The 24321-nt window shown below is 41.3% G+C and overlaps 1 long non-coding RNA gene across 2 annotated transcripts; it reads right to left on the bottom strand.

Annotated features, from left to right (window-relative positions):
• Nucleotides 8400-15131, bottom strand: LOC110394325. Of its 2 annotated transcripts, XR_002435551.1 has the most exons (4): nt 15044-15131; nt 14714-14805; nt 13853-13917; nt 8400-8774 (listed from the first exon to the last, which is right to left on the bottom strand). It is a non-coding gene; the product is annotated as an uncharacterized LOC110394325 (long non-coding RNA). The 2 variants fall into 2 exon arrangements; XR_002435552.1 differs by lacking the exon at nt 13853-13917 and having other exon boundaries at nt 8404-8774; nt 15044-15129.

Here is a 24321-nt window from a genome sequence, read left to right as displayed (position 1 = left end):
GTGGAGAAGCAATATCCATGCACTCCTCTGGTGGAGGGATTTGTCTCCATAGAGGTGTGTCATGGGGAAACCCACACTGGGTAGTAGGAGGAATGTCCAGCTTGCTGATGGCCACATGTGATGGACCTCCTGTTGTGCTCTGCACTGTGCATAAAATGGCTTTAAGGAGTAATGCTGAATGTGAGTTGGGAAAATTCTGGTCTGTTGCAACTTCTTTTATTTTTGCTGGGGATAAATAGTCTGTAAATTATGCAGTTAAGCACTAACTACTCAAATTAAGAGAATGTGGACAACGACATCAGGAATAACCAGGACAAAGAGAGAGCAGATCTCCTTTCACCCAGCCACCTCCCCACAAATCCTCGTTAGCCCTGTAAAGCTACAGCAGAGTTCTGAACTCCTGCAAATAGCTGAGAGAGATTGGAGAAACATAAAACAACCAAAATGAATCTCAACTTAATAATCCCCATTGCATGTTCATTTATTTAAAAATAAAGATCTGAAGCAAAGAACAAAGGGACATCTCTAAATGGGGATTGCCAGCTATGTCTAGTTGGTACAAAGGAGGAGGAGCTCCAGAAGAGGAGATAAATTATCTTTCCTTCTTTCCTTCTTTCTTTCCTTCTTTCTTTCCTTCTTTCCTTGTCTTCCTCTCTCTCTCTCTCTCTCTCTTTCTTTCTTTCTTTCTTTCTTTCTTTCTTTCTTTCTTTCTTTCTTTCTTTCTTTCTTTCTTTCTCTCTTTTCTCTCTTTTCTCTCTTTTCTTTTTTTACAACAGTATTCTGTACTTCAGGACATTATTTCACCATTCTTTCCAAATCATGTCATCAGCAAATTCTTCTTTCCTTGAATCATTTTTGCTAGAGAGAGCCAGCCCCAGCAAGCAATTCCTCCCATCTATCATTCACTGCATGAAATTGCTGGCTGAGACCCGATACCTACAGCTGAGATGATTCCCAGCCTGCTTTAGCTCGTATTTGTGGCCATTCGTTCTCATGAGTCTGCAGCTTTGATTATCTTCTCAAACAACAACCTTCACAGTCCTCGGTAAAAAGAAAAATACAAGAAAAACTCCAAAATATCAGTGTAAACCTGTTTGTGATTTATCAGTACAGCTGGCAACTTAAAGTAGAGATTTAATAAAAGAATAAATGATTTAATAAAGAAATACCCTGACGCACCATTTGTTTACACATCTATATCTCTTAATAAGCAGAACCATGTTTCTTTTCTTTTTTTTCTTCCCTCCCATCCTCTAACATTGCTATTTTTGTAATGATGGCAACAGTGTTCTCTCTGGATAATTACAGCTGTAACACTGAGTGCTGCTTCTCATTCACACTTCATGCCCAGCCACTGAGTTTGTACTGCTACCTGCTATTCCTGCCCAACTTTGCAAAACCAACCACATGTGCCATTTCCCAACATTACTCATTAAAACATGGGAAAACTCCAAGATGTGTCAGAAAAGGAGCTTTGTGCCAGATGCAAGTTTTGCTGTGAGGTTTGAAATTTGCAACTGTCCTAAGCAATTGTAGCTTAGGAGAGACTTCTTCCCTCTCTGTTGCTTTCCTTCCCCTCTTTTGTGGACACACCAAGTTCTGTATTTCAGCATGAATTTTCACCCATATAAGAGCAGGAGAAGGAATGACTGCTAGAGATCCAGAGGGGCAAGGAGACTCCATCCTTAATATCACAGATGCCACAAAACCTAAGGCTGTGCTCAGATGCACTGTAGGCAAAAATCAACATCCACAAGACCTTAACCAGGGTCCTACAACTCTGTTGAACTGGGTATGACCCCCAGTGGGGTTCCGAAGAGATGGAGCAGCAGCAAAACATACTGAGACATCTGAAAGCAAGACCTACTGGGAAAAACAGCAGGAGGTGGGATTGTGTGGTCAAAGGGTATGCAACCGTAAAAGCATAGGAGTGGTTGCTTCCAGGCACAATCAAGTAAATCATGATGGGTGTTCACTTAACTGCTTTGAGAAACTCCAGTGGCAGAAATCCCACATTGCTCATCAATCCCAGGGCTGCTCTGCTCAAATGACTAGGAAGTTTCTTCTAATATCTGATACAGTTTTACTTGCAATATTGGCCTGGGCCATGAGAATAGTCTTTAAATGAGCAAAAGGTGATTTTTCTCAGTGAGGGAAACATCCCATCTTTGAGTCCCAAAGGATTGTGTCTAATTTTCTCTCCAGCCCTCTCAGGTTTGAAGGAACAGTTATGTCTTTTTTTTTTCCCCCTAGCCTGTTAAGGTCTCTTTAGCCCATTCTGTGATCAAGCCCTAAATGTGCTGACAATGTAACAGACAAAGGTTTGGTCTAGTACCAGATCTGGAGGTTGATGACCCCGCCTGTGGCAGTGGGGTTGGAACTTGATGATCCTCCAGGTCCCTTCCAACCCAAGCCATTCTGTGACTCTATGATTCTTTGACTATGATTCTATGATTGGAGGAAAATAAAATCTATTAATTTTAAGATGTAACTTCTCTTCAGCTGGAGGTTTCTACTTGGCAGCTTTGGAAGACTTATCGTCTCTGGGGAGTTCTTAGAAACTTATAATCAGCTCAAATGTGATTACGGGAGCTTATTCCTTGGTACATATACATTAAGGATGGGAAGCAACCTGCAGAATTTGATATGATTGAATGTGCTTTGCTTTGAGTAATTAATCTGCCGTTAGAGACAGTGATGATCTGAGAAAAGATGTGATTGCTCAAGTGATGAAATCTAATGCCATTAGAATTGCCCTAGAAGACCCCTCCTTATTGCTGTTTTCTGGTCCAAAAGATGATGTGCAGGCAATGAAATAAAGCTGTCTATGCAACTGGGAAACACAGCTGTCCTGAGCTGAGAACACCATCACACCACCCAAGTCTCCAACATGGTCATTTCCTCTCCATACAAACTGATCTAACCTAGCATTTTCTGTTACCCATTTTCAGGAGCTGAAGACTGCTAACGTATTGCCTTCTTGTGCTTTAAATTGGCGTACTCCCTGAATTGTTCATGCTGTTACAAAAAAACGCAGATGTACTCATTTTTGCTTATGTTAGCCAACCTAGATAGCTCTTGTGTTTTATGATTTGAACACCTTTTCAAACGGATCCACTTGCATTAGAACTGAAAGCTAATGCATATCTAACAGACGCTGTGCAAGGCTATCTTATGAGATTCATTTCAAGTGTCTCACCATCCACGTGTTAATTGAAGTGTCTCCAGCGCATTCACAAAATCAAGGATGCCCCTCTGAGTAACTCTTCAGCAACTTGTATGGGGATTTGTAAATTGCACTCTAGATCTGATCTAATTGGCACTACTGGTGTGCGTACACTGATAATTACGGATAATGGTTAGTGGAGTAGGTTTTGCAGGGGATGTTCAGTTAATGACTTACACGGATCAAAACACAAACTGGTCTTGAACTATGCCTATGTTTTGGATCAGGCAGACATCAGCTTCAAAAACTCGGATGACTCATCTGGGAGTCTTCTTTGCTGAGACAGGAATGCTTTCTAGTTTCTTCTCGTCCTTGACCTATTGCTTGTTGTAGAAGAAATTTGACAGGGATGACAAAGGGTGTCCTTGAACACAACATTTTCTCTCCTGGTATTTAAGAAATTGACTTCAACAAGCCTATATTTCAAGACTTTCCCATGCTGGAAAGTGCTTTATCTTGGAAGCTATTAAAGAACTTGAGGGCAGTTGATCTTCTCTTGTCTATTTTAATCTGACCTCCATGACCTCTAGTTTTTGGATCATGATGGGAAATAGTTATTTAGCTATGTCTGTTCAGCCCCAACTGCAGAGCTCGGGAGCATACACAGAGCAGAACGTGAGGTGAACAGAAATTTGCCATTAACAGGAGGTGTCTGTGTACGCATAGATGCCTACGTGCTTCTGGGGATTGCATTCTTCATCAAAAGCTCCAGCTTCCTCCTGATTATGAGACACCAGGACTATTCTGGGTTGCAGGTCTGTACCTTAGTTCTTTATCCACTTTCCTCTTTCCTGATCCCGAACTACACTGACTCCAAGAAGTCGATGGGTGGCTGTTTTTCACAGGTATTCTGACTCTCTAGATAGCAAAGGATTATTCTGGGAAGCAAAGAGGTGCATTCAGAAAAAGAAGCAGATAGTTCAGTTATGACACCTAAAAAGTTTCCCATTTAAAAGCAAACATAAAAGCTTCAACTTAAGCTTCAGCTGGAAGAATGATCTCCCCAGGTGTAACAGCTACCAGAACCCATTCACTGAATGCCTCTAAGAGTAAAACTGCGGTCACCTACACTGCCTTTTAAAAACCTGTAGATACTGGTGTTCTTTTTTATTGGACAAGCAATGGCTGAGTATCAGAAGTGAGATGAAGTAGCTCACTATTAAAACAACGTGGTACTGTCTTATTTCATGTCAATCCCCAGTGTACATTTTCTATCTCCCAAAACCAAACCTGAAGCCTCAGAGGAATGAGTTATCCCAGATCGGGCTATCCATAGATGCTGTTCAAGAAACGTTCTTGGACACATGGTTTGATTTTTGGGTGCTCCTGTGTGGAGACAGGAATTGGACTCAATGATCCTCGTTGATCTCTTCCAACTTGGGATATTCTATGATTCTAAGAAATTCAAGGTGCCCTATTCCAACAGAAAAGAGGGCTATGTTTCCTCATAAGAACATGAGTTCCTCATGAGAACATGAGTTCTCATAAGTTCTTACCAGAGTATTTACTATCTGATGGGTTTCTGTACAGTGTGGAAGGCTGAGGAGTAGGGGAGAGACCTCCAAAATGAGTGAATCAACCACTCTATAGTTTTAGACTTCTCGTGATCTGTCTAGTAACAGATTCCTGAACTGTGAGCTGTCTCCTAGAGATGTGACTGAAGAGCAACAGTTTAAGTGCTTTGAAAAAGAGTTATGAAAAACATTAGAAATACATGACTACGAGTTACATAGAATAGCACAAACAATCTAAGTCAAGCTATAAAGTATAATCAGTTTTTTTCAACTTAGTTTTAATTTAAAGTAAAGCACTCAAGATTGAGTAAATCTAAGGCAGTTAATTAGGATATTTTTCAGGGATTTATCCTTTCAATCTTAATTTATTTCACAGAAAAGATATGGAAAATTTCTTGGTGTTCAGTGCACAGATGAGTTCATTGTCACTGTGGGATGTGAGTTAAAATCCTACAGTAACCTCAGCAGCTTTGTGCATTCGCTCCTAAGGAGATGTCTGCAAATTCATGGAGTCCTGTTATTTTGCCTTAGATATTTTATTGTGATGGAATTCGTTACGCCTCAAATGGAAAATGAACTGAAACAGTACCAGCAGGATGATCCTTCTCATAACAGTGACAGCTGGAGTAAAAATAGGAGGCACCAAAGAAGCAAGATTTGAAAATGTTCAGACCCTAGTGGTTGGATCTATCATCTTTTATCTGGCAGACAACAGCTACTTTACTGCTGGGGCCATGAAGACATCAAGAACAGAGCAGCTGTTCATGACAGTAAGTCTGTTTCTACATCTCCTGTTAGAAGTTCTGCCCAGCCAAGCTGAAATTCTGTCTAACCCATCCTAAAAGGTAACGCATAGGGAAAGAGTAGGAGAAACGGGGAATGTAGGGGAGTGATCCTGTATCACAAATAACCTCTGAGGATCTGACATTACATAGCTCAGCAGCTTCCTGAGCTGGAATTTGAATCCAGACCCTTGAATTTAATAATCCTCTGAAGCGGATCCTCGATGGGTTTGCCTTCATTTTACAAGCCTATCTATATATTTGGACTCCACAGCTTCCCGCAACAATGTGTTACAGGATATGAGCTTGGCAGAAAAAGGCTTCCTCTCATTTGTTTTTAATGTGTGTTCTTCTCATTTGTTTTTAATGTGTGTCCCTCCACAATTTTACCAGGTGCTCTGTTTAATGGCTAGAGGTTCTTGTTCACTTTCTTTCACCTCATCACCTTTCATGAATGTCATGATTTAACAAGCTGAAGAACAGGGAGTATTTGATTGTCTCTGTCATCCTTCTTTGATCCTTTCCTGATCTCAAAGTGTCCTTTCCTGGATGGAGCAGAAAGATGTGGGTGCACCATTTTGCTGTAGTAAAAAAGACTTTTTTGTCTTCTTCACTTTGATTCAGTGTTTTTACTGTCATTCCTAATGTTTATTACCTCCTTGAGCAATGATCCAGTCTGCAGAGACCTCAACACAAGTTCCAGGATTGACCTCTGTGCCTCAGTCTCTTAGTAAACAAGCAAATAAATCCCTTTCCCTGTACAGTGCACTGCGTTAAAAAGAGAAAAGAAACTCAAGATAAATTTCACTGAAGTATTAATCATCTCACCATCTCATATTAACAGTGCTGATGGGGTTCATATCTCCAGAAGATGTATTAATTCATAAAAAGGTCATTAAAGTCAGGAAAGTGAACTTCCTATTACAAGACAATGAAGCTGTTGAGAGGCAGGTGGCCATGGGGTCATCTGGCACTGAAGAAAATACATTAAAGACTAAAGAATTTACTAATTAAAAGGCGCCATGTGTATAGTAAAGCTAAGTCCTGAAAATGATGATGGAGACAGATCTACAAGCCTGAACCAAAGAGCTATTAATAGCTTTCCAGCTCAGCTGTGGCTGTAAAAAATGTGAATCGGAGCCTAAGAGAGATTGAATGAAGAAGGGATTCCCAAATGGATGCCTACATTTGGGTCACCATCTCTACCAAAAATAAATGCACACATGCTTTCTCCCAGTTTCCTCTGGAACTACACAGTTTCTTCCATGCAAGGGCTGCTAGCTCACATTCCCGATGTAAAGCAGGTAGAGGGTATGGATCCAGGACACAGAAGGCTGCATTAAACTTTTACTCTAAATGATTCTGGTGTTGTACCTCTAACAATAAATCTCAAAACCGTTTCACAACAGAGAGAGAGAGCTCTATATAGGTTAGCTATGGCATCATGCACCCTAGCTGCATCTTGTCTGGGTTTCTTGATACTTCAGTATGACTCTCAGTAACTTCTCAACCTTAAATTCTCAGTGTTCCAAGACAGTGGGCCAGTTCAGCCCACACAATTTGTAGATTTATCTATGAAATTATCTCTATCACTCTCTATATCTGAGTTTGGTTGACTTGCTCCAGATAAGAGCCACTGAACATACCACAAGCTTTGAGCAAGACTAACACACCAACACAGACACACCAGCTAAAGTTTAAGACATGACCCTCAGGATCCAGAACTAGATTTTCCTATTTAACTTCAATAACATTAGAAATTCAGGTTAGGAGTAAACCTAATCAGGTTCTTTTTCAATCTAAGCCCTAAAACTTAGACACTTCTTGTCCTTGTCCTCATGTCCTAAACACAGAAGTCAGAAAAAATCTCTGTAACTGCTGAGTAATAGATTGGGGTTATGTAAAATTACTTAGCTACATAAGACTTAGGAGTTTTTACTAAGGATGCCTGAATCACTGAAGAGAGTCATACTGCTGATTTCACTTTTCTCTGTGGCATTTGAGGGAAATTCACAGAGACATGACCTGCCCTAAATACCCAATGACTTTATATAGGCTGCTTCAAGAAAAGCTTATTTCCCATCTCATTGCAAATGCTTTCCCTCTGTGTGTCAATACACATAGACAGTTAAAGGAAAATCTGGGGATAAAACTCAGGCATATTTCCAGCCACTAGATTCTGTGCAACATTATCTCCCATATTACTATTGCAAGCACTTTTACAGTTGAACTTCTTCAGGTTTTCAAGTGATGGGATTTGCAGAGAGACCAGTATGAAATAGTTTGAAAAACGTCACTCACTGATTGAACTGTAATGCTGCAGATATTCTTATACCCAAGCCAAGTGGCAGATCATTTCCAAATGTTGCATGGGGCATGTTTATAACATCAGTGAAACCCAAATGGGAGTCCACTCTTCAGATCAGCTTTGCCATGCAGGCACTTTGTAAACCCTCATGACTTCCTCAGGTCCTCAGCCACAGCTTTTTGGAAGGGCCACCTTCACTCTTGGTTAAAACTGGAATTCTGCTAGGGCTGAACATGTTGGTTGTTCATGCCACACAACACATACCTTAAATTCAATGTGTTTGAGCACTTCCAACACAGCCCAAAGGCCATCGAGGTGGAGTAGATGTGACGTGTCTCTGCCCTTTGAACTGCTAGTAACAGAGAACCAACCTCTACAGATCAGTACTTGAAAGGGAAGATGTTTTCTGTCTGCCTATTTATTGTTTTTGCCATCCTATTTAGATCTGTAAGCATTCTGGGCAGAAGCCAGTTGTCAGTAAATGTTTATGCAGCCCAGTGTAGCAGGGTCTAGGTCCTGTTGGAGGCCCCTAGATGTTGCTACAGTAGAAATTCTTATTTGCTACACTAATTTACTGCATGATTAATGAGTCTGGAGTAGACCCAAAAGCTAAAGTATGCTCACAGACACACACACACACACAAAGATAATGGCAAATTGTTTGGATTAGCTCTGCTAAATTTACTGAATAAGTGTCACTTCTGTTCTTCGGCCAAATGTTGCTGGATGCTTAAAGCTTTTTCAGTGGTTTTCAAAACTTAATCTTGATCAGCTGCACTTAGTCTTTTTAAAATTAAGAACGAGGAGGATGGATTGTCATGAAGGGGATCTTTCTCAACCACAAAAGAAGTGATGTCTCATCATTTCTTGACATACATCTGGACACCTTTTCCACTGCAGGTCTCCACGTCCTACAGTCCTCTTCATTGGTGGATGACTGCAGTCTGCACAAATGAGAAGAGAAGCAGACTGATATTTCAGTAGGTCTCATGAAGCCCACCTGCAGGTCCTCTTCCAAGCTTTCTGTACAACACTGCTGCAGCCTCTGAAATACTTCTTCCCCTCCTCTGACTGTAAAAGTAGCAGAGGGGACCCTTGAAATATGAATGTCCTCCTTGATATATGTCTTCATACAGAACCTTACTTTTACTCTAACCTTTTAAATCCTTTTAAATCCATGCAGAAATGCATTGAACGATGAATAAAAAGGTAGCAGTAGTCTCTGCATTGAGCATCACTCAGTATAGCAGCCATTTGGTATAAAATGATAGATAGCAATTAAAGTATTCCCCCTTTCTGAGTCTCCTGCAAAGACCTTAATGTCCAACCTCATCTAGGTCCTCTTTAGGACATACCTTTAACTACACTGCCTATCATGTACCCAGAATATGTTTTATTCTTAAGTGAAGAGAAAGTCTTCTGCCCATTCTGTCACTGTCTGAATGGACTCAAGCAAAACACCAACAGTGTCCCAAACCAAACTGGTTTTAGCTTTTTAGATCTGCATTGTGGTAGAAATCAACACTTTACACAGATAAAAAAAAAAGAAAAGAAAAAGAAACCCTATTGAAGTTCAGTAAGATCAGTTGGTTGCTCCAAGTTTTTTAAGGCTTTCTGGTGGTTTGAACCTTTGGATTCTTGATCGCCTGTAATAAGAGCCATAAGACTTTTGTACACAGCCTTGTGAACCGGTATGGTTGTAGTTAGGAAAGTGATTCTCTATGAACATAAGCTCCTTTCCCCAAAGATCTGTTTTATTGTGTCTTTGAGTCACAGTGGATTCTTTAGCAAGCAAAACTAATATTTTACTCCTGTTGGTTCTGCAGAGCCAAAGCTGTTAATGAAAAAATCATCTCGGTTTGGTTCCAGCTCATGCATCATCAACAAAATGGTTGGCCAAATTCCAATGGCAAAACTTTTGGGGAGGACTTAAGAGGCACGCACAAAAGGTTTTCATCCCAAACTGAATTTGTGTCCTGGTAATTAGGGGAGGAGGAAGCACATCTTTAATTTTATAAACCAAATGGATGCAATCTGGAAGCCATTGAGTGAAATGAGACAGGGGGAGAGAATTTCAGACTTCATCGTTTTTTATCTAGCTGATTTTCTGATGAATAGCTAGACTTTCATGTGAAAGTTTGTTGCTTTTTTTTTTTTTCCAAAAGCTGCTGGATGTGCAATGAAGGATGTTGAAACGCATCTACCCCGAGATCTATGATATTCATGGCTATTTTCATTTTGCTAAGGCTGCAAGAGAACGGTGACACTGAAGAACACAGCTGGACCTCTTACTATGTAAAGGCTGGATGTAGAAGCCTGGTGTTTTGGTGAGATGAGAAGGCAGTGTTTGCTTTGTTGTTATTGTTTGATTGCTGGTTTGTGTGTTTGGTTGGTTGGTTTGGGGTTGTTGGTGTTTTTTTTTTTCCTTTTTTTTCCTTTTTTTTCCAGAAAAATCCAGTCTATATCAGCCTTCAAAGGCCTGAATTAAAAGTCATCTCATCCAGTAAATACTGTGATTTTTTTTTTTGTGGTGTTTAAAGTTTATGAAACACTCAAAAATTCTGGGTTCTTCAGTGTTGCCTCATTCTCAGGGCAGAGCAGAGCCAGAAAAGAACACAGAAAGGTCTGTAAGCCCATTAATTTCCTCTTTGAGCTCTTTCTCTTGGCTGCCGGGGCACACTGCTGGCTCATGCCAAGCCTGCTGTCAGCCAGCACCCCAGATCCCTTTCTGCTGAGCTGCCCTCCAGCCGAGCATCTCCCAGGCTCTGCATTTGTCTGGCATTACTTCACCCCAGGGGCAGAATTGGCATTTACCCTTGTAGAACTTCATGCTGTTGATGAATGTCCAATGCACCAATCTATCTAGATCCCTCTACAAGGCATCTTGTCTCTCAAGAGAGTCAACAGCACCTCCCAGTTTAGCGTCACCAGCAAACTTACTGAAGTTGCATTTAAGTTCTGCATCCCAATCACAGATAATGCTGAACAGAATTGGCTCTAGAATTCAGCCCTGGAGAACACCTCTAGTGACTGCCCACCAGCCAGATTCACTATAATGCTTTGAGCCCTGTCATTCAGCTGGTTCATCACCCAACGCAATGTGAACCTGTTTATCTCACAGTTGGACAGTTTGTCCAGCTATAGACACTGGCAAGTCTGATAAGTCTGCACTTAGTCATAGAAATCCTATTCTTGTGCCTCAGTTTACCCAGCCCCAGGCTGAAGACACTGAGAGACCCTGGAGATTCCATCAGTGATTTTCTGAAGCTCTCAGAAGTGAATTAATTACAAGAGCCAGACTCACTCACAACAAAGCATTTGTATGTAGCTGGCACTCCTATTGCAAAGAGCTAGGGAGACTGAGAGCGGCACCAGGTTAATAGTTTCATGGGAATTTCTGGGATATTTGGCCATTAGTTTCCACAGTCTCATCCTTACTAACAGTTTTTCAGAGATGTCTATTGTATTGATTTAAATCCAGGCACAATTTAAGATTATCCTCAAACAAACTGATATTCTTCTTACAAAGTACTATTTGCATCTTAAAGAGGCCTTATCTCATACTCTATTACCAAGAATTACCAAGGCTGGAAAAGATCTACAAGATCATCCAGTCCAACCATCCACTTATCACCAATAGTTCTTACTATACCATGTTCCTCAACACAATGTTTATAAAATAAGAGAGAGAGAATGGGAACTACTAAATTATACTTAACCTATGAATACTGGATCTAGCCCGCCCCTCCGAAGTGTTCCAGTGTTTTCACGGGTCATATCTACATTTGTAAAACAGAGAGGAAGTTGGAGCCAAACCAAGAGACTTCCATGTTCTCCTTGGTATGAATCCAACTCTTCTGTGTATGAATCCATAAGTAAAACAGGGCAGGGTCTTTCCAGTGGCCCCGAGGCCACTCCATGTTATGAGCAGTCCCTTGGCTTATGAAAAACTCAAAACAGGACTGAGCATTTTCTGGAAAAATGCTAATTGGCATTGGCCGAGCACAAAAGAATTTAACTGTATGGATGACAGAATGTGCTCTGGGGGAAGACCTTTGATATTCTTTAACTCAGCAGTGCAGATGGATACAAAACCTTGGTATTACTGTTTTGGAAGGAGGGAGTATTTATTTGTTTCTTTTTTTTTAGAAGTTTCAGGTGCTTCTATACAGTAAGGGTTATTTTCTTGGCTAGCTTATGGAACAAAGGATGTCATTTAAAGCTAATCGAGCTCTTCGGGACTTTACATGAACAACTTCTAGAGCATGCTTGCTGCCTGTACTACCGTGCCAAAAACCTGCTTTGAAACCTCTCACGTCCCTGTTTAGCCTGAAGAAGAGAAAGTTCAGGGAAGACCCTGTTACGGCCTTTAATATATAAAGCAGGCTTATAAGGAAGATGGAGAAAGACTTTTTATTATGGCCTGAAGTGACAGGACTAGGGGTGGCAGTTTTAAACTGGAAGAGGGTAGATTTAGCCTGGATATAAGGAAGAAATTTTTTTTTATCATCAGGGAGCAGTGATTCTGAACGAACCTACCTGGAGGGGATTTTCAATTTCTAGTCTCCTCAGAGGACATGTTGGAAGGGCTGGTCCAGGTAAGGAAGACTTTTATCTTTGTCAGGGGGATCCAAAACACAGAAGTTGTAAAAGATGCAGGTATAAAGGTTATACACATGCACTTATGTCTCTGAAGGTGCCTCTTGGTTACAGGCCTGGCTAGTGAGGGCATCTGGTTCTGACTCGTGGTTTCTGACTTCTTAACTTTGGCAACACAAGACATCCTAAACTGGCCTTTAACAGGTCGTGATGAAAAGTGCTGGGAAATGATTCAGCAAAAATGCAATATTTATGGCTACGAAGGCAAACTAACTTCTGGGAAGCAGGAGAATGCGAGTTATTTTTAGGAAAGAAAGGACAATGAGGTCTTGTCTACACTGTGAATTTTACCCGGCTCTCAAACTGGCCTGTAAGCTGACTGAAATCACTATGTAAACAAATTTCTGGCTGCCAGAATCAATGTTACCAGCCTTTTAGCTTTAAACAGATTTTGGAGGTTTTCTCTGCTCTGTTTGTGAGCAGGCCTGCATCCCTGAGTTATAATATATTGTTCCTTACAGTGCCTTGAAACAAGGCAGAGCTCTTCCTTCTCTCCTACAGAGGAATTGGGCAGAGCACAGAGAGGAGAAATGAATTACTGAAGCCCAGTGTGAAGTATGTGACAGAACAGGGTCTTCATCCCAAAATTTAAACTAAAACTCCAACCATTGCACTGCTTTTTTTTTCTAACTGTGCTCCAGGTATTTCAATATGCACTTAAATTTTGGAAGGGCAGATCACCTGCATAAAGGAGACATTGTTATTTGTCTCCACATGGAAAAAGACTGGGTAGCGTTCAAGTAAACTTTAATCCATTTTTTTTTTCTCATTTGAATTAATATTTATTTTGAAAGGACAAGGCCTGGAAATACGGAGTAAGGAGCTCTGAAAATAGAAAGTCCCAGGAAATAAGGATGTCCTCGTTGTCCAAACTGGCCTCATGAATTCCAGTCTGAACTGACAACCTGGCACATCCAGTGTGTCCAAATTACCACCTTTCTGCTCAAGTAGTCATGTAGTTCCATATTCTCACCCCAGTACTGAATCAGCTGCACCTAAACCAACCATGAACTGCACCTGGTTTTAAAATCCTAAAATGAAGGATGTTTCAATTCCTCGTTAGTCTTGCCATTTAAAGTTTGTTCTACTATCTGTCCTAAATATCTCTACCTGTAACTAGGTTCAGTTTTGCTTGTTTTGTCCATAGCTGACCAGGAAAGCATACTATTTCTTCAATCAACTTAGCTGGCTTTAAAGATTTTGAAATTTTTTTCCAAGCTTTTACTTGGCCTTCTCTACAATAAAAGCTTTGTTTCATTTTCCCTTATAAGCCATTAATTCCACATCTCTATGTGGATCACTTCAACCTTCACCAATGTCTCCAACCATAGCTTAAGACATACCAAACTCACAAGATACTTACAGTAATGTTTGCTGTGTTTCAGCTCTCATTAAGCCCTTGCCCACCATGTTTCTTATTTTCTGCTCCTGTACAACAAAGGAGTTGCATTCAGCCACTTCTCTGCTATTCAAAAGCTTTTGACTGTTGAAACATTGCTTGGAAAACTGTGTGTAAGTTGAATAGAAGTAAAAGAACCAAATAAAACAGGGGTTTACTTTGCTCCAAACCTTCTTTATTACCTCTTAGCTATGAATTTTCTGTGCTGCTTCTCTTAAAATCTTCAGATCAAAATGCTGCTGCTTATATGCTCATCAAGTAGAATAAAATGGACTCTGCATTCTGTTTCTCTCTCTCCAGTACATAACAGGATAAAATACTCGGTTTGTGGAATTAGATCTGGCAGCCTTCTGAGATATTTTTTTGGCTAGTAGGACAATCTGATTTGGCAGGCTAGCTATGAAGTTGCTGAAAGAATTAAACTGTACTATTGGATCAGATGTGATACGGTTGTTTTGCTAGAACAGTGTTTTGGAGGTCTCATTTCCACTGGTTTCTTATACATGTGTAGTTTTTAAAAGGTCCTTATGTCCTCTCCTATGTGGAACATAGTAGTATGAATTAAACAGAACAATTTTCAAGCCTTCTTTTTTTTCTATGACATTCATACGCTGTGCATAAGTTATTAGATATCTACATCAATAGGACTAAATCCTATTGCAAATCTATAATTTATTGTATGGGTAAAATCCCAAACGAGAGCAGTTCAGTGCTTACACAAGTTACACGTCCTTTATTCTTTCCAGTTCTTGTGCTTGGTTGGGCTTTTCAAGTCTGCAAAAGAGGACTGAGGTCCAAAAGTCTCTGATCAGATACTTTACTTACCCCCATGCTGTGGACAAGCCGTTGGATCCCTTTGAGAATTTACCATGAGGAATGTGTCCCTCAAAACTCTTTGAGTCTTGCAAGGGTTCTAACTGGAGAGAAAAAAAGAAAAGCTGACTGGCAAATATGGTACCTTGATATTGGACATCGAGGTCCTACTTCTGAGACTTTTGCAGGGAGCAAGAAGAAAATCTGAAGTCCAACTTTTGAAAGTTGGATGTGTAACCTCTATTTATCTTCCTTGGAATCACATTGTAAACTGCCTCGGTATTTTATCTCTAGAAATTACAGGAGTGAAATGTTTCCCACTTTCTGCACTCTTCTAACTACCTCCCAAGCATCAGGTGTCAAATCAAGCCTTAGAAATGCACAGCCTTGGTGACACCAGGGCAACAGACCTGCTTCATCTCAGTGACATCACAGTTATCCCAACAGAGCAGCTTCCAAGCGTTGTTTTCTTGTAGGTCTTCCTTGTACGTGGCATCATGCCTCAGAATGCTGTTGATCCAAAATATTGACCACCTTTCCCCATCTTCTCTGAATGCCCTACAGTTATCTGCTGTGGGCACCTCTCTAATAGGTGATGGGGCACCTGAACAAGTCTGAGGCAATGGCAGGACTGTTGTTACTTTACTCTATGGGAAATGGTGTGGGCACTGTACAAAAAGCAGAATGCTTTTCTCTCCAATGAGTCAGGAAACACCATACTTCATGAACTCACAGAAAAAGGGACAACACTGTGTACGTGGGGCCTGCCATCATCTACAGCTTCCATCACTTGCTGTGCTTACCCCTGGAATTCAACAAGACCATGAGATGAGCCAAACATTGTTCTAATACAACCTGTACCGTTAATTTTTTAGCATAGTTTCTGTCATGGTTTTGGCCTAGGTTAGCTAGTATTTTCCAAAACAATTCCTGGGTATTGTTCAGGCATTATCACAAGCCAGGAATCTTTCCAACTGCACAATTTGGATGCAAGTGGACTGTTTCAGATTACATCCTGGTGAGGCAGATGGCTGCTGGGTCAAGGAATGGGTGATGGCTCACTTCTTTACCAACACAGATGTCTTCTCTGAGTACAGCAAGGATTGAGTTTGTGCCAAACTTAACAAGTGTCTGTCCAAAATCCGACTATGCTTAGTTCTGTTGTGGCCATATAGTTGGCCTATGAGAGTCAGTCTGCTGGATGTGTACATCCACACTTCTACAATTGCCATATGTCTGGGCTTTTCCTGCAATTTTTTTTCCATGTGTATGTCAAGTTGCTTACTATCTGCTCCCTTAGATCACTTGACTTCTTTGCCCTTTTCCAGTTGTCTGGTCTAGTTCACTCTGTTGCTTTTGAAGGCGAAGCTGCAGCTCTGCCTTCTCTAGCTGTGAATTTTTAGCTGTCTTTCCTGTTGCTGTTCAGCTCCGTGGGAGGTTCGACTTTACTCTAATCCATTACTGCTCTGTCACACCTGGAAATCCTTCTCACAAAGGAGACATATTAAAACAACTGGAGTTCCAAACAACGTTTTGAGATGGATACCCTCATCTGTAAATGTTTAAATGAAAGACAATTATAACAGTTTAGCCAAATCCAGAAGCCCATATATTTCCCTTCCTTGCTCACATCATACCTGAACTTGATTAAAAAGGGGCCCCGGAGCTCTGCCTCTCACATCCACCTCAACAAACCATGTTCAGTCTCATCCTCCTTGCCGTGAAATTAGACCCAGTCCCATGACACTCCCCATACTATATCCACTTCGGACATCTCCCTTCCCGTATTTTCAAGTGCACAGCCACCACAAGCTGCTGATTTGCTATTAGGCTCAGATAGATCACATCCTTCAGGGCCCTACAGTCTAGGGGCTGAAGTTTGCTCATCCATCATGCAACAGATCCTGCACGGGGGATGGTATTTCAGAAGGACTTGATACTCCTCATAATGTTTTTGCTGCAGGCTAATGGTCTGTGTTCCCCAAGAGAGAGCTTTCCCAGCAACAATGCTACAGACAGCATCTCCCTGATACTCATCCTCTCAACTACATGCCACCATCCAGTGGGTGGGCTTGGACCAGCTCTCCCTGCCTCTAAGTCAGAAAACAAAAAAGGGAAATGTGTGTTAAGCTCTTTCATTAATAACCAGAAATGTCCAGCACAATTGACCCTCAGTGAGCGTCTGTCCTTCCTTGTCCATGTATCTGCTGTCCCAACCAATTGCTCTTGATGGCACGTTCCAACCAGGACGGTACTTTTGCCATACACAGTGGTTCTGTCCCTCTCCCAGCTCAGCCACATGTTGGACAGAAAGCCACAGAAATTAAACGATTGGTCTCTATTTCTATACACATGGGGCATTGATCCGAGGGTCCGTTTTATGAGCTGGGGAAGGGGAAATGGAATGGGGACAGGGTTGGGGAGAGCAGGAGTGTGTTTCATTTATAAAATCAAGCCCCTGTTCTGGTGAAAATCGAAGTCCCTGTTTCTTTCCCTCTGTATTAGACTCCCTGTCGTCTTACAGGAAGTCTTAATAAAGTCTCCAGGGATGTTTAAAATGAATTTTTAAAAATCATAATCCCCATATGGAAGCACTGGCATCAGTAAGATACACCACTGCGTGATAGCACGGAGCCAGGGAATATTTGAAGGCCTGTAAAATAAACTCATTAAACTGGTATTCTGAATGCACTGCCTATGGAGAAAGCCCCCCATCAGCTACTTCCTATCTTTGAGCACAGAAAGAGATGTGCCTGGAACCAAGGAGACTGAGGCTGTGATGGAGGGAGAGCAGCACTTCATTCTGTAGCAGGGACAAATGGCAAAGGACAGACCCTTGCTGCAAAGCAGAGATAGCTCTCTGAGGAACAGACAGCTCAGAGCTTGCTTGGTCAGCCATAGGTAGGATTTTGCATGCAAGGGGATAGCAAGGTCTTTGAGTGGTAGAAATACTTCTTGGTTTACTGGGCATGGTGGTGTTGGGTCAGCAGTTGGACTGGATGATCTTAGTGCTCTTTTCCAACCTTAATGATTCTACCATTCTATGGAATAGAGACCACTGCAACAGGTCTCAGTTCTCAAGGGACAGCAAAGCAGCATAAGTCATCAAAGTGCTTGGAAATGATGGCCCTGAGTGGCTGCAGACCCCAGGCAGCAAGTAGGATATGTTACAGAGGAATGTGGGAAGTGTTATAGAGGAACATAAGATTGTATGTCCAAAGGCCACCAAAATCCAGCTTCCTTCCAGTGTCAGGTTAGCCAAAGGTGCCTGACACCTCTTGTTCTGAATGGCAGCACAGAACTACACAGGAAAGGCAAAAAGAACAGGTCAAGCACACAGTGAAGCTTTTCTGGAAGGCTCCCGTGCTTTCCAGGTAAAAGAAGACTGTCTCTTCCACAAAATCACAGACTCAAGACCTCCTAAAGAAAGTTAAACTACAAAAGTCTCTGTCTTTTTTTTTCCATTTTCCCTTCTCTCTCTTTAAAGCAAAATTACTTCCTCCAGGGCAAAGTATCACCTCTTCAGTTTCTCAACAGCAGATTTTGAAAGTGAACGTGCATTTCTACCATGCCTTAAGTAGGAGAAATTCTATTGTAACCCATGACCACCCTGCAAATAATTTTGTTTTGATAGACAGTTTTATGGTAAGAGAAGATAGCAAAGTTCAGGGAGGCTTTACCAGTATTATGATAGATCAAGTCCCTGGAGCATCTTAAGAATGAAATATGCACAAAGCCCTATTTCACAAGATCAGTTGGTCAAGTCCTATCCATTGTCCCAGATTTTACTTGTGACATTAAGCAGATTGTCTTTTGTGATCCACTTACCCCGCGTGACGCTTCTCAGTCTGCATGAGGGGCTCAGTAGATCAGCAAAGGAAGATGTGTTTTCTTCAGCCAGAAAAGATTAGGACCATAAAAATGCTTTGGCTTTTTGTATAGAAATGAGAGGAGTCAGAAACAAAGTGCCATATGAAATTAGAAATAGTAGAGAGCTCGTGTTCTCCTTGTTATTGCGTGATACACCTCTTAACCACCTTAGTGGGTATGGAGTTATGCTTCAAGAAGGTGTTTCATTCCTGAGCATGCAGGTAAATGCTCAAAGTGCCCAAATTCCTGACCCTCCAAAATAAAAGGAAACAAAAATAGGGAAAGAAGAGCTTTTGAAACTCTTTATTTCTGAAAATGACCATTTTTTTTTTTTCCTTTAAGCCTACCAAAAAAAAAAAAAAATGGCCAGTCATCCCCGTAACATAAAGATCAACCATGACCTACAGGTGAAATGCTCCATCTCCAGTTGGGGGTTGATCCATTTGTTCACTTATCTATTCATTTTGGCCACTGGAAGGAGAAACACCTTTGCCTTAGGTTTGGGACTCCACAAGTCACCTGGTGGAAGAAGGAATCTCCCAGTGCTAGGGAAGGCTTCATTTGTTCTCCATGGGTCTATTGAAGTGATCAGGATGGCATTGGTGATCCAGATTTCTTACTTGATCCATCTCCAAAGGGAGATGGGCACAGAGAGGGCAAAGCCAAGACACTGCTAATACTTAAGCCTGTTTTATGAAACCAATTAGGGTTTGTCCAGAGTCACATTGTGTAAGAAAGTACATAAAAAGAGAAAAAAAGAATATTATTTTTCTTTGAGAGTCTCTGGGGCTGCTTTAATAACTCCGGGAGGTTCCATCCTTCAGAGAAAGCTGCAAGTGTGTTGAAAGGGCATAATGCAACTTGCTAGCAATTGGTGTACTGTGGTTGTATGATCTCCTGGCAGAACAGCAAAAATCTATGCTCATTTTTTTACATTGCTTTTCATCAATAACATCAAAAGCCAAAACAATGGAGGAAATTGAGGGAAATAACAATATTCATAATAATAATGCCTGCAGTTTATCCATGGGCTTTTTTTTCCCAAATAAACCAGGATGAAATTCAGAACTCCAGCATCCCAGCCCCCTCCTGTTGACTTGCTCATCCAGACTAATGATCCTTACTGCAGCCTTCTGGGGACACCTGCCCAGTCCAACTCCACCTTCATCCTCCAGAGGCAATGACTGCTTTTCTGGTGCCTTTTTTATCGTAGGTGGGATTTTAAGCTGACTGTCACATCCATTAACAAAAGGAAGAATAAAAGGAAGAGTAATACTGGAAAAAGGTGATGGCTCAGGTAGATAAACTGATGCTGTGAAGGTCTTCTTTAGATTGAAGAAGAGATGGAACAAAAGCCAGGCTCAGATTAACACCAAAAATAAGACAAAATCCATCCAGCACAAACTACCTTTAAAGTTGTCTCAGATATTATAGACGAAGAACAAGGACCCCTCTAGTGGAGAGCAGGAGATCCTGCGAGTCCTTCCACTGCCTGACTCTGTAGAATCTGTTTGATTTCCCTCTTATCACCCACGTCATGCACACACCGCATAACGAAAGTAGAGATATAATCATTAATACCCGGGTGTCTGAGCCTTGAGTCTTAAATCCTGCTTTTGGATTTGTTGTCGCCCTTATGTTTCCAGAGAAATCACTGTATCTCCAATGCTGTCATTAACGATTCACTTTGCAAAGCTTCAGAAGCCATGAATGTAATTTTTTTTCCAATCCAATTTCTCCATCTGGTGGCGTGAAAAGCAGTTCTACATCGCATTTTGGTCAATGTGCTCCACTCCAGCAATGCTATTTTACACTCACTGAGATGTGCAATACACATCTGGGAGGTGAGAGAAATAGCAGCGAGTACTTTCTTCAGCAGTTCAGAGAAAGAGGCATCAGAGAAGGAAGGAAAGCTTTCTCCTATGTGTCCAAGTCAACACTCAGGAACCACATGAGCTGCAACTTAGAAACCTCCATTCTTTGGGTTTTAGCATTGAGAATTTAATTAATGTCTAAAATGTGCAAACCTGATTTAGGAGGAGTTGAGTGTTAGTTATGTTCATCAAAAGCCTCTGGGTCTTCAAGAAGGACATATTTTAACAACCTGTGTCCTCCCACTAGTTTAAGGAATGCACATCTCTGTCCATTTCCATGCTAATCCACACACCAGGTTCTCGCTCCAGGCTGTAGTTTAGTCCCAGTTATTATCATGTAGTCCCAACTGCATATTTTTGCAGGCCACTGTCCAGCCAAATTGTCAGATTTTCCTTTGGTGGACAAAAAATAGTGACTTGGTCTTCAAAACATAATCAATCTGTACATCTAGTGGCACTCAGTAGCCTGAGTACCTGGAGACAGCAGGTGCTATCTGCTCCCAGTGCTCCATCCACAAAAGTACAGCATTGCCCTGCCCGAAATACTGCCAGCAGTCTTTCAGCAGGGTCACTTCTTCTTTGCTGGAGCTTTGGCATTCCCACCAGCTTTGCCATTAGCTTTGGAGCTTCCTCCTGACTTTGCTGCTTCACCTTCTTTTTCATCTTTCTTTCCACCACCTTGTTTCTTGTCATTACTGCCTTTTTCTCCCTTTTCTCCCTTTTCTCCTTTTTCTCCCTTTTCTCCCTTTTCTCCCTTTTCTCCTTTTTCTCCCTTTTCTCCTTTTTCTCCATCTTTTTTCTTGGCATCCTTCCCTTCTTTCTTGGATCCATCTTTCTGGTCCTTCTCACCATCCTTCTTCTTGGAGCCTTTGGATGCATCTTTCTTACCCTGAGCCTTGTCCACTTTTCCAGAGACAGTGGCAACTTCTTCCTTTTTTTCTTCTGCTACCTGAGCTGTATGTGAGGATGGAAAAAGAAAATAAAAAGGCAATTAAATTGGAGTGACAGCAGACGGGAAGAGGGTAAAAATTTGCTCCCCACTGGCAAACCCCAGACAAAAGAAGAACACTGTTGCTTTGTCCCTACATCTGTTTTCCTCACTTCCTAGCAGCTTTTCATGCCTTTGCTTTGAGAAGATAAACTAATGGGATAAAGCAGAACTGATAATTTCAAGAGCTGAGTTGTGGCTTTGTTGGAGGAAACAACTCCCTTTGGTCGGAACCGGTCCCCAAGTGTTAGAATGACAGTCCATAAGCATTTCCCAATAAAGGCATTCAATGTGGAGCAGTCTCCTTCCAGGCAAGGGAACAGAAACCTCTCTAATGTAATTCAGTACAGCCCTGGCCTGTTTTTCATTTCTTTCTTTGATTGGTTTGGATTTTGCTTTTTGCTTTTTTGTTATTATTATTATTTTGTTTCATTTTCTTTTGCTCGTTTGGTTGTACTTTTATTTTGCTTTGTTGGTCAGATTTCTGCATGGGGTATGAATCCTGCAGCTGAGGGTGGGCAGTGGACACTCTGCTGGGGGTCTCTGCTCTCAGAGACAGACAAGCAGAAGATGAGTGGCTCAGCACAGGGCTACAAAGTGGGATCTTCTTATGCCCTGTCCAGATTTGGCACCATGGGACTGGTTCCCTACCTGCACCACTGTAATTAATGGCAAAAACATACCATGGACATATAACAATTAGCTCTTATACAGAGCTAGCTCTGTTTTGGTGTGTTTTAACACACAATCCATAATAGTTGTAGGATACTGATAATATCTTTACTTACGGAATGTCTTTACTTAGGAATGACTTGGATTCAGTGCCCACATAAGAAGACTCATACATAACACTGGGTCTGCAGACAAATTATCCTGACAAAGGATATGGATTTATTTAAGTTTTTTCTTTACTTCTAATAGAAGTGGTTAATATTCTCAAAAGTATTTCTGAGCTCAGAACTTGATGCATTCAACTCTTATTTCAAGCTGCAATATGACGCTCAAAAGACAGATTAGTCCACATATATTTTTCATGGAAAATTTTTCCTTCGCTCATGACCAGCAAGGTATAAAGTTTTGAAAAAAACAGGTGAAAATGTGTTAAGTTTCCCATGATCTCCTTTCCTGAAAAGCTCCATTGTAGGACTCAGATGTGCAAATAAACAACCACGTTAACACAACTTAATTATTAAGCTCAGCCAAGATGTCAGAATGACCTGGCCATGACCTGAGTACATGGAGGATTACTGGTCACTGTTTAGCTTTTTTCAGCTGACACCTAGGATAAGATGCCAAGGAAAGGTGACAGCGAACTGGCTCAGGAGGTAATTTGGTAAAGGGTGAACCTTTGGTGAGATGTCTCAACTCCTACCTGGAGGCCAATGTCTTTAAGTGGCCCTAGACCTCCCTGCTATGGATATTTGTAGGGTCACTTTCAGGTGGTGGCAGTCTATTATAAGGATGAAGACATCCTGCATTTATAAGGTTTACCAAAAGTATTCTTTCCGCTTGCACACTGATATAAAATGTTATCCTTTGACCTTGGGAACTGGTAATTCCTTTGTACATACAGGTGGAAGTGGAACAATGCAGACTCTTTCTTACAACCAAAGGGGAAACCCTGACATCCCATATGAAAAAATGGAGAGAAAAACAATAAAGAAACAAACAAACAAGATAACAACAAAACCGACCAAATAAACAAACAAAGCAAACAAAACCAACACTGTCTGCTTCCTGGAGAAGTGTGTTAGGAAGCAGATAAAATTCCCCAGAAAGTCAGCTGAGCTTCTCTGAACCAGAATACTTTAAGATCTCCCAAGCCATGGACCCAGACAGTGCATCTCCACTCACTGCAAGGGCTCAGTTCTGCTTGTACCCCTCCCACAGACTGTGAGACAGAGCATAATAAACTGTTTCTAACATTTTATGCACTGAAACCTAAAGTCTGTTTTCCTTTATGTCCATAAAAAAGGCTTGCCACGTACAACACTCAGAAAAGTGCATGGAGAGAAATTTGGCAGCTATAATAATAATCCATCACAGAGTCAAATGATGCCAAGAAATGAGAGTATTTAACCATTGTAATATATTCGTGATTAATAGCATTTGACAATTACAGAAAGCTTTACAGTGTTTAATGGCCATTCAGTAATTAAAATCATTCAGGTTGTCTCTTTGGCCTCGACTGCATCTACTGGGAGTTGTCACAGTGAAAGTATATATATAGTCAATGAATACATACATTATATTTCATGACCACATAAATCAAGGTGGGCTGCCAAATGCCAGTGGAGCAACACAGCAGTCCATAATGCTCTGTACAGACAGGAACAATAATAATAGCACGGAGATGAAGCCTGAAGGTTTGCATACGTTCCATTGTAATGCCTAAATCACCAAATGAAAACCTTCTGAGGTCACGATTCACACTGGTTTCAGAAGGAGGCCAGACTGGTGGGTTTGATCACACATGGCTTTTGCGTCTACCATTTAAGCATTGACAGCTGAGCCAGTCCATTTGGATCTCCAAGACTGGAAACATACAGGCATTTTTAAGGCACAGTTGACCTCTTTCACTATAGCACCTCTTCTACTGTGAAAGGAATCAAAACCTTTTTGTTTTCACTGCGAATCATAGAATCATAGAACAGTTTGGGCTGGAAGAGAACTTAAAGATCCACCAGTTCCAATCCCTGCCCATCAGGCTGCCCAGGGCCCCATCCAGCCTGGCCTTGAATACCTCCAAAGAAGGGGCATCCATAGTTTTCTGGGCAACCTGTTCCTGTGCTTCACCACTCTCTAGTGGTGAGATGAATAATGTCTAGAATTGATGCAGACTTCTCCATAGGTGCATATAACATACTTGTAAATGGATGGATCCCTCC

Source organism: Numida meleagris, chromosome 2 (genome assembly GCF_002078875.1).
Source record: "Numida meleagris isolate 19003 breed g44 Domestic line chromosome 2, NumMel1.0, whole genome shotgun sequence".
Classification (NCBI taxonomy): domain Eukaryota; kingdom Metazoa; phylum Chordata; class Aves; order Galliformes; family Numididae; genus Numida; species Numida meleagris.
Note: the sequence above shows the minus strand (reverse complement) of the source record. Positions and strands in the feature narration are given on the sequence as shown.